Source organism: Puma concolor, chromosome D2 (genome assembly GCF_028749965.1).
Source record: "Puma concolor isolate L17-30 chromosome D2, mPumCon1.1.hap2, whole genome shotgun sequence".
In the NCBI taxonomy this organism is placed as follows: domain Eukaryota; kingdom Metazoa; phylum Chordata; class Mammalia; order Carnivora; family Felidae; genus Puma; species Puma concolor.
The window spans coordinates 26322514-26331526 of record NC_141677.1 but is presented as its reverse complement, the minus strand read 5'-3'; the positions used below and the strand labels follow the sequence as shown (position 1 = coordinate 26331526).

General features: G+C 44.7%; 1 long non-coding RNA gene across 1 annotated transcript; it reads right to left on the bottom strand.

Moving 5' to 3' along the window:
• Positions 1-542: 542 nt before the first annotated feature.
• LOC147575957 (uncharacterized) lies at positions 543-6322 on the bottom strand. The gene is made up of 2 exons (XR_015241621.1): positions 2352-6322; positions 543-883 (listed from the first exon to the last, which is right to left on the bottom strand). It is a non-coding gene; the product is annotated as an uncharacterized LOC147575957 (long non-coding RNA).
• Positions 6323-9013: the final 2691 nt, after the last annotated feature.

Below are 9013 nucleotides of genomic sequence, written 5' to 3'. Positions count from 1 at the left end.
TGACAGCTCGGAGCCTGGAGCCTGCTTCAGATTCTGTGTCTTCCTCTCTCTGCCCCTCCCCTGCTCGTGCTCTCTCTCTCTCTCTCTCTCTCTCTCAACAACTGGATAAAACATTTAAAAATGTCCTAAAATTTTTTAAATAAAATATTTTTAAAACAGTATCAGGTTGATACTGAAAGGTTACCAAAATAATTACAAGTGTATTGTCATGAAAAACACGAAAAATTGTGGCAAAGAGAAAAAAAATCTTAACATTTAAATAGTTTGCATATGACCATGATTTTTAACATTTTATAATTGAAATTTTGAGATGCATAAAAATCAAAGAGAAAAATAAAATGAAGAACTGAGAATCCACCACTCACTTTCAACACACTGTTAACAAAAGATGGACATCCTGGTTTCCTCAATTCTCCATTCTCTTCATATCTACCACAGCTTTTTTACATTTTTTATATTTTTTTTACATTTTTTTAAAAACTCCAGAAATGTATTATTGCACCATAAATGCTTCTGTGTTTATCATTAAAGATTACAAACTCTTTTAAGATAGCCAAAATATCTTTATCTTTGATGCACATAAAAATAACAATTATTTAATACCAAATACAGAGTCAGTGCTCAAATGTTTCCTATCTCAGAAAGGCTTTTACAGCTGGGGCATTTGAATCCAGATCTAAACAATTTATCCTCATTTAGTTTGGATATGTCATGTATTTCTTAACTGTCTTTTAATCTATAGGTTCCTCTTCCCACTTTTTTATTATTTTCATTTATTTGTTGGAGAAACTCATTCATTTGTCCAGAGATTTTCTCATATTCTGTATTTGGTGTATTACAATCGATTGATGTTGTTTAACACATTCCTCTATTTCTACAGTTCCTGTAAAAGCAAAAAGAAAATTAGAGGCTTTATCAGAATCAGGTTTGAATTTGCAAGAGTAATTTTTTCTCAAGAACAGACCAAGAGAATGATCCTCAAATGGCCTCCATGCGGATTCTATCCCATCATTTCACGTGACATACTATGTCTTTCTTTAAATTCAGGTCCTTTCCACCGTACAAACAAGGACATAGCATCGGGACAACGTTGCTAGGGAAAGGGGGACACTCTAAATGTCTCCTCAAAGATTTTGAGCATTCCCAAAAGCAACATTCCATGAAATTTGGTGTAGAGGAAGAAAAAGGGAACTGGAGATTACATAGCACCTGGAATTTCCTCAGAGCTATTAACTCATAATTATTACATGATCCTCATATGGTATTTTATTAATTATTCACATGCTATTTCTCCAGCTAAATTTTAAGTGCTCTGGTAATAAGGAGGCAGAGTTATGTCATTTTATGTTTATGCCCCTGGATCCTTGCAAAATTCCAGGCACACAGGTGAGTTCACTAAATCTTGTCCGAATATTTGAATTAGTTAGTAGTTACCCACAACCCCATATTTAGTCAGTGCTAAATGGAAGAAGGTAGCATTGAGCCATGCTGACACCTAGTTTACCTAGAGCATCACTGTGTGACATAGAGTTTCTTCTATAGGCTGTCCAAGGAGGAGAGTGGGGATTCTGGAACTCTTTACAGAAGTAGAACAATTCAAGGAAAAAAGAATGTTTAAATGAAGAGAAGAGGGATAATTAGGAGGTATTACTTTTGTTCATATATTTGAGGGACACTATCTTTAGAAACACTGTCTGAAACCACTCAAGCTGCCTAAGAACGGGACAGCCTCCCAAAACCAAGCTGTACTTGCAGGACTGGTAAGGGCAGAAGAACCCTCTGCCAGAGGTGCCAGGAGTCGAGATGGGCACCCGCTAAGGACATGTCCAGATGCAAGTGTCTGTGATTCAAGATGGACAAGCTCAGCCTTCCCACCAGGTCCTCCTGAGCATAAAGACCCACAGGAAACCAAGTCACAGCCAAAGTATACGTGATGGTGAAATTCTGAACCACCCAAGTAAACAGTATGAATACAACTACGCTCATCAGCAAGAGAACCAGCCTCCTTTGCCAGGAAAAATTCTCCATCCCACCTAAGGACACAGAAGCACCCTGGTCACATCATGAGCATGAGGTTCATACACAGCCAGCTCACAGCTGAGAATAGATACCCCCTCCTCTTGACTCAGTTCAGGAAACATGCCTCCCAGGAGCTCCCAGGACTCCTTCCAAGTCTCTCTGTGGTTACGTTTCCAAGGAGCTTTCCAAGCCCCACCTTCCATGCTAGCCCCCTGCCTTACTTCTAGTCCATTTCCCGAGCTGGAAAACTTTCCAGTGTCTACCAAAGGCACTGGATATATGCATATAATCATTTTCAGTTGCTACATAAAAAAAAATTTACCATCACAAACCTAGTGGCTTAAAACGTATTCATTATCTTATAGTTTCCATGGGTCCGAAGTCCAGGCACAGTGGAGCTGAGCTCTCTGCTCAGGGTCTCACAAGCTGATCTGGTGTTGGCTGGGCTGCGGTCTCATCTGGGGCTCAGGATCCTCTCAGGTCCATTCAGGTTGTTGGCAGAATTTTATTCCTTATGGTTGTAGGATTGGGGTCACATTTTCTGGCTAGTTGTCAGCTAGGGGCTGTCTTAGCCACATGGCCCTTCCCTAGGTTGTTCACCACATGGCTGTTTGCTTTCTTCCAGGCCAGCAAGAGTGTCTGCTGCTGCTTCTCTTAAGGGCTCTCCTGATTAGGTCAGGCCCACCCAGGATAATAGGATAAACTCCCTTTTTTCCTCAAGGGTAGCGTAATGACTGAGAGTGATACAGTGATGTTCACAGGCCCTGCCCACACTCAACAGGAGGGGACAACTCAGGGTGTCTAAATCAAAGGGTGGGAATCTTGGGGACCATCTCAGAAATCTACCTACCACAGGAAGGATAGCTAAAATGCACTCTTATTTCTTCCTTAAACATTTTCTTACATATTTGTTCATTTTAACAAGTGAAAAATATAACAAGAAAAGTATAGATCTTACTTAAAGGAGAAGGAAATATTCAGCTTATTATTCACTTGATATTACTCAGTGAAACTGGCAACTTCACCCATGGAATGAGACCCCAAATCTGGAGCAGGTCGGTAGCCCAGGGAAAGAACAGCTCAGCTCTTGGAGGTCACCTCAGGGCTGATCTGGCTGCCTTAGTCGGCAATTCCCTCCTCTGCTCAGTGCTGGGGTCCACCTGCACCCCTGGGTTCAGACAGCCCTCCCAGAGATTATTCCTTCCCAGAGATTATTCCTACTCTGGGTTAATCTGGTCTGTTCCAGCACACTCCGTATGTTAAAACATACAGGATGCACTCCTGTGTGTAAGGTTTCTTTCACTCAGCATGAAGTTTTCGAGATTCCTCCATGTTGTTAGCTGTTGTCAAGATTCACTCCTTTTGATCACTGAGTAGTACAAATACACCAAAGTTTGTTTTCCGTTCTCTGACGGATGGACACCTGCAATATTTCTGGGTCTTACCTAGTGTGAGCAAAGCTGCTACGAATATTCTGGTACAAATGTCTTTGTGTACATAAGTTTTCATTTCTCCTGAGTCAACATTTAGGAATAAAATGCATGAATGCATGAATGTCTCTCAAAGTGAGAGGCTTTATATTCTCAACTGAAGTTTATGAGGTTTCCAGACATTCCAGTTCTCTGCTGACATTTGAAGCTATCACGCCTTTTAAACTTTATCCATTTTGGTGAGTGTGTAATGGCACCTCACTGTGATTTTAATTTTCCTTTTCCTGATGACTGACGATGTTTTTTATGTGATTATTGGACATTTGTGAATTTTCCTCATAAAAGGATTGTCCAAACGCTTTACCCATATTTTATTGAGTAGCTTGGCATTTTATTACTGAGTTGTAGGACTTTTTCACTAGTCCTTCCTTAGATATACGTTTTGCAAATATTTTTCCCAGTCTGCACCTTGCCAGTTCATTTTCTGAATTGTGCCTTCTGACGAGAAAAAGGTAGAAGTCTGTCTTATGTCTTTTAATCTTGTTTATGGTTTTTAAGTAAAGGGATTTTAATTTCAATGGCATCATATTTCTCAGAATTTTATGATTTTTAATCTTAAGAAATCCTTCATATCCCAAAATTATGAATAGCATCTCCTATACTTTTTTCTAAATCCTCGTAATTTTTTTTTAATATCTGGTGTCTTCAATCCATCTGAAATTTGTTTATAAGGTGGTTTGAGGTTAAGCCTTTTCTCCTTGTGCACCAAGATCTCAACCACACATATCAAGGACTCTGCTGTCTTCTCTCTTTGCCCTTCTTATTTTCCCTTTATAAATTCTCCATCAGCCATTGGTTTCCATGGGTCCCATAAGCAAGTATGCACTGATGAAGCCAAAATGTTTCTCTAGCCTATGGTGGTAACTCCATGGGCTCCTCTCCCTACACACAGTCCTGTCATCCAACCTAATGGCATATATTCCTATATGTGTAGAAAGCCTGACCTTCCCTCCCCTCCACTGCCATCACTGTGTCCAAGCCATTATTAATGCCTGATTTGGAATGCAGCCTTAGCCTCTTGACTGCTGTTCCTGTTTCCACCATCCTGCCAGCATACAGAATGATCCTGTTAAAACTTGTCAGATCACATCATCCTTTGTTCTAACCCTCCAAACATTCCCATCACCAAATAAAAGGCAACTTTCTTACAACAGCCTGCAAGGCCCTCACGGCCCAGACACCCCCTTTCCTCTCTGTCCTCCTCTCTCCCCACTCTCCCACTTGCTGACCCCTTCCCAGACTCATTAGCTTACTTCCTTGCTTCTGAGAACACCAGGCATTTTCTCCCTGGGCTTAGCAGTGGCTATTCCCACTTTCTGGGATGCTTTTCCCTTACATCTCCATGGCCCACTCAATGGCTCAAATCTTACTTTCCCAGTAAGGGTTGCTTTACCCACACTTTTAAAATTAAAACCTATGCTTCTCTCCACTCTCATCCCAATCCCCATATACTACTTTATTCTACAGCATCCGTTATTGGCTAACCTACCAGATAATTTACTTACTACATTTATTGTTTATTATTTTCCCCTCCAAATAGAATATAGGCTCTACTAAGGACCAGAGATTTTGCCTTTATGTAACTGATACTACTACCTAAAGTGGTCCTTAGCACATTCCAGATGCTCGATATATGTGTTAAATCGGTAGCGACCAAATGCACTCAACCTTCCCTAGGCTGTCCCACTATTAAAAACTGCACTTGTATTATTTTTGCCAAAACCACTCCTATTTTACCCACAAGAGATGACCAGAATGGGCCTGGTTTTGTTGCAGTGGTGTCCCTCACCTCCATCTCCTGTCACCACCTTGCCATCCCCACGGGCAGGTGAGGAGCTTGGTGTCCTGTCTTTGCTGAGGCCACCGCAAAGTCTCCCAGAAGCCTCTTTGCGTCTGCTTTGGCTCCCATTTAATCCTTCCTTCTCACACAGCCACAGGGATGTTTCTAAAGCCTACACAATCTTGCCCCTTGTTGGCTCATGACCCTTCCATGACTCCGCTCGCCCGATTCAGCCGCCAGCCACGCTCGTGGGCTCACTCCCTACCCAAGCTTCCCACGTCCTTTCTCCTTGACCTGGAAGTAGCCCTTCTTCGCCTGGCTGCTTCCTCTTTCTTCTTTAAGGAGCAACTCGAATTTCTTTTCATTCTAGGTCAGATTTCATTTTAATTTCCTTCTTACCTACTCCCATTACCCTAGCGTTTAGCCTTCCGGTTGTAATTTTTGGTCTACTCCTCCATATTCCCGAATGCATTGTAAACAACTCTGGGGCAAAAGATAATCTATCACGAGGGCCTAGCACAAAGTCTAGCACACAGTCATAATAAGTGTCTCGTAAGATAATAGGGAACTTTCTGGAGAAATGCTTGTAATTTTTTCTCCCATCCTAAGTAAGTTCCCCTGTTGTGAAATGCCTTAGAAATGACTACATTGTGAGCAATTAAATCCAGTGGAGACTCAATGGGGCTCAAAGGTCAGCCAGATTCAGGTGAAAGTGTTAACTCTTACAATTTGATATTTAAGTGGTATAGACAAGAGCCAAACTGGTTATTTTCTATTTTCTGGTTATTTCTATTTCCCCCTGAAAAGAGGATATGTTCAGATTTTTTTTAAAGCAGCACGATAACCACCGTAATATGTTAACATTTTCAATCATTACACAGCAGGTGCGAGCTCTTCCTGCCTTTATTCCTACAAGTCCATGAACTTAGGTGCCAGGCCCATCCTCCCTGGGTAAAGTGTGGATGTGTGAGGGTAACTGGCCTAAGCCTACATTAAAGAAAAAGATTTTTTTTAAAAAGACACTGAAACATTTTTAAATTACCAAAACTGTAAAGTGTGGTTTCTGAACACACATCAGGAATAGTCCCGTCTGCAGTGGGGTCAGACAGTGGGAGAGAAGCCCAAGTCACCCATCTCTCCTTCCTCTGGGCCTGACGTCCTCCTGGGTTGCCATTCGTCACACTGGAAGAACAGAGGCTACAGTCGTAAGTTCCTAGTTGCCGAGAGCCATAGAAAACTTCACACAGTTAGGTTTGGCCAAACACGTCACCACTCACACACCATCTTTCCTCTACAGTTGAGCCAAAGAGCAAAGACACATAACCAGAGGATGAATTCGCAAGAACAAAGCTTTATACACATAATCTGGGACAGAAAGTTTCAGCCCACTGGAGCAAATGAGTAAGGACAAAGGCGCAGCTATAAGCAGCAGGGGGCATCCACCAGTTCCAAAATGAGGGGAAAATTGACTCAGAGCTGGGGTTGGCCAGACCAACGGTCAAAGTCAGGAAGGGGTCAGCTGATGATACATACAGAAAGAACTCTCTTCTACTCTCCACAGTGTAACTTCTCAAGTCTTGGGTTTCTGACCAGCCTCATCTGCCCCACACCCTCTGACACACACATCCCCCGAGGTGTGAGACCTCCAGCTTGTGGTAGGAAGGAGGAGGTTAAGTTTGTTTGACATAACTAGAAGGGAGAGCCTCTTCCCTGCAAAGCGAGCTCCATTCGTGGAAGCTTCTGCTTCTTAATTACTGAGATCTGCAGATCCTGCACTATGAGAGGATGAAGACTTGGTGTTCCTTCACTTCTGTCTCCCACAAGCCCTGGGTGGTGCCCCGAACAGAAAGCTGAAGCCTACTCTGACCACACCAGAGTTGGAAACACTCTGACCAAAGGTAGAAACGAAAGTGCCTCTGAGCATAGGTATTTTCTCAGTCGTGCTGCCCCCTAAAAGACAAAGGGGGTATCATGGCTGGGTGACCAGGTATTCTGACTGCAAGCAAAAGTAGAAATGCCTCCCTAAGAATGTGTGGCAACATCACCCTGACTGTAACACAAGTGCTTTGACCACGAGCATCCCAGGAGCTCAGAATGGTGGTGGGAAGGTCACCAAGCACAGGTTTGGTGATGTCCCCTTCTATTGCACCGCATGGGTCCCCAGTGCTCTGACTGTAGGTGGAAGCACGAGGGCCTGCAAGCATAGGAATGGTCCTGGCCGCTGCAGCTTCTAGAGATGGGAGTCTGGCCACATGTGCCTCGGATGCTCTGATCATAAGCACGAAGAGACATATCTCCCGGCACGAGACTGGTACTAATCGCTCCCGCTGCAGCCCACGTGCTGTGGCCAGGGGACCCTGGGAAGTCTGACAAAAGGCGGCAAGAGAAGCACCACCCAACATAGGATGGCGCTGGCCTCTCCAGCTGCAACGGATGTGCTGTGCCACAAAGGGCCCCAGCTGACCGGCCTACCAGGAGACAAAAAACTGTCACTTGACGCTCATTTCTTCTCAGTGGTGCGGACTCCTCCAATAGTCACAGATGTCCCTCTGCCCAGCTAGCCCCAAGTGCTCTGACTACACACAGGGAGGAAAAGGTCTCCCAGGACAGATGTGCTCTCTGTAGAGGTAGACTCTCCGTTGGCAACCGGGGTGCTATAGGCCAGCAGGACCCTGAAGCTTGGATCTAAGAGTCCTTAACTAGAGGAAGTAGTGAGCGCTTCATCCTGTGCCAAAGCTGAGTGCTCCATCCTGGAGGTGGGGCTTGGGCAGCTAACGCCACCCCAGAGCTGTTGCTACCCATTAGGGCCGCAGATCCCACAAACACAAATGGAGCTGCGGTGGTGTTCAGAAATGGTGAGCTATTATTCCCAGTCCTGGGCATCTTGGCAGCAACTGTAAAGCCAGAAGTAGTAGCTGCCGTACTGAGAAAATGCCCGAAGTGTCACCAAAAGCTGGCTGGGCGCTGACAGGGATGCCAAAGGGACAATATGGGGCTATCAAATCCATAAGCCCGGTTGAGTTGTGCTGCTATGGGTGGCTGGGCTGTGGCTTGTGCTGGGGCCGCCTAGTCTCCAAAAGGAAAAGGGCTGCCGTCAGGCGGCTCCAGGCCGCAGCCCATCACAGACCCCCAATATGGGCTGAGGGGGTGGCTCCAGAGTAAGGGAGTTTGAAAGTCACGTTAGGGCTGCTGACTGTGTGGACAAGCTGGCAGAACCGAGCCTGAGGCCACACTGCGCATGAAGTACATGTTCTCAGAACCAGAAAGTGCCATGGAAAATAAAAGTTCTCCCTGGAGCCCAGGGGGAGACATCAAGAGGAAAGTCTGAAAATGGAAGTGGTGTCTATGTCAGTGACCCCAAATTCCAAAGGAGGCTGGGAGGCTGACTCTGCAGATATGCTTGCTGCAGAAGCAGAGATAGACTGGCCGGTGAAGACTGAGGTGGGGGTGACTGGCGGAGACGTCCGCATGAAAAAGGGCAGATAATCCACACACATAGGCATAGGTGATTCCAATCTCCAGGAGGCAGGCTGAAGAAAGGACTGAGGTGCTAGGAGCGTGGGGAGATCCAAACAGGAGATGCCACAGCTACCACTGACGGACAGGAACGCAAGGCCTCCGTTCTCATTGCTAAGTAGTGCCCCAAAGATGAGCTTGACCCTGAAGGGAGAAAGAGAACCTGCATGAACAGCAAAGGGAGAATTAGGAATTGTGCATCTCATTT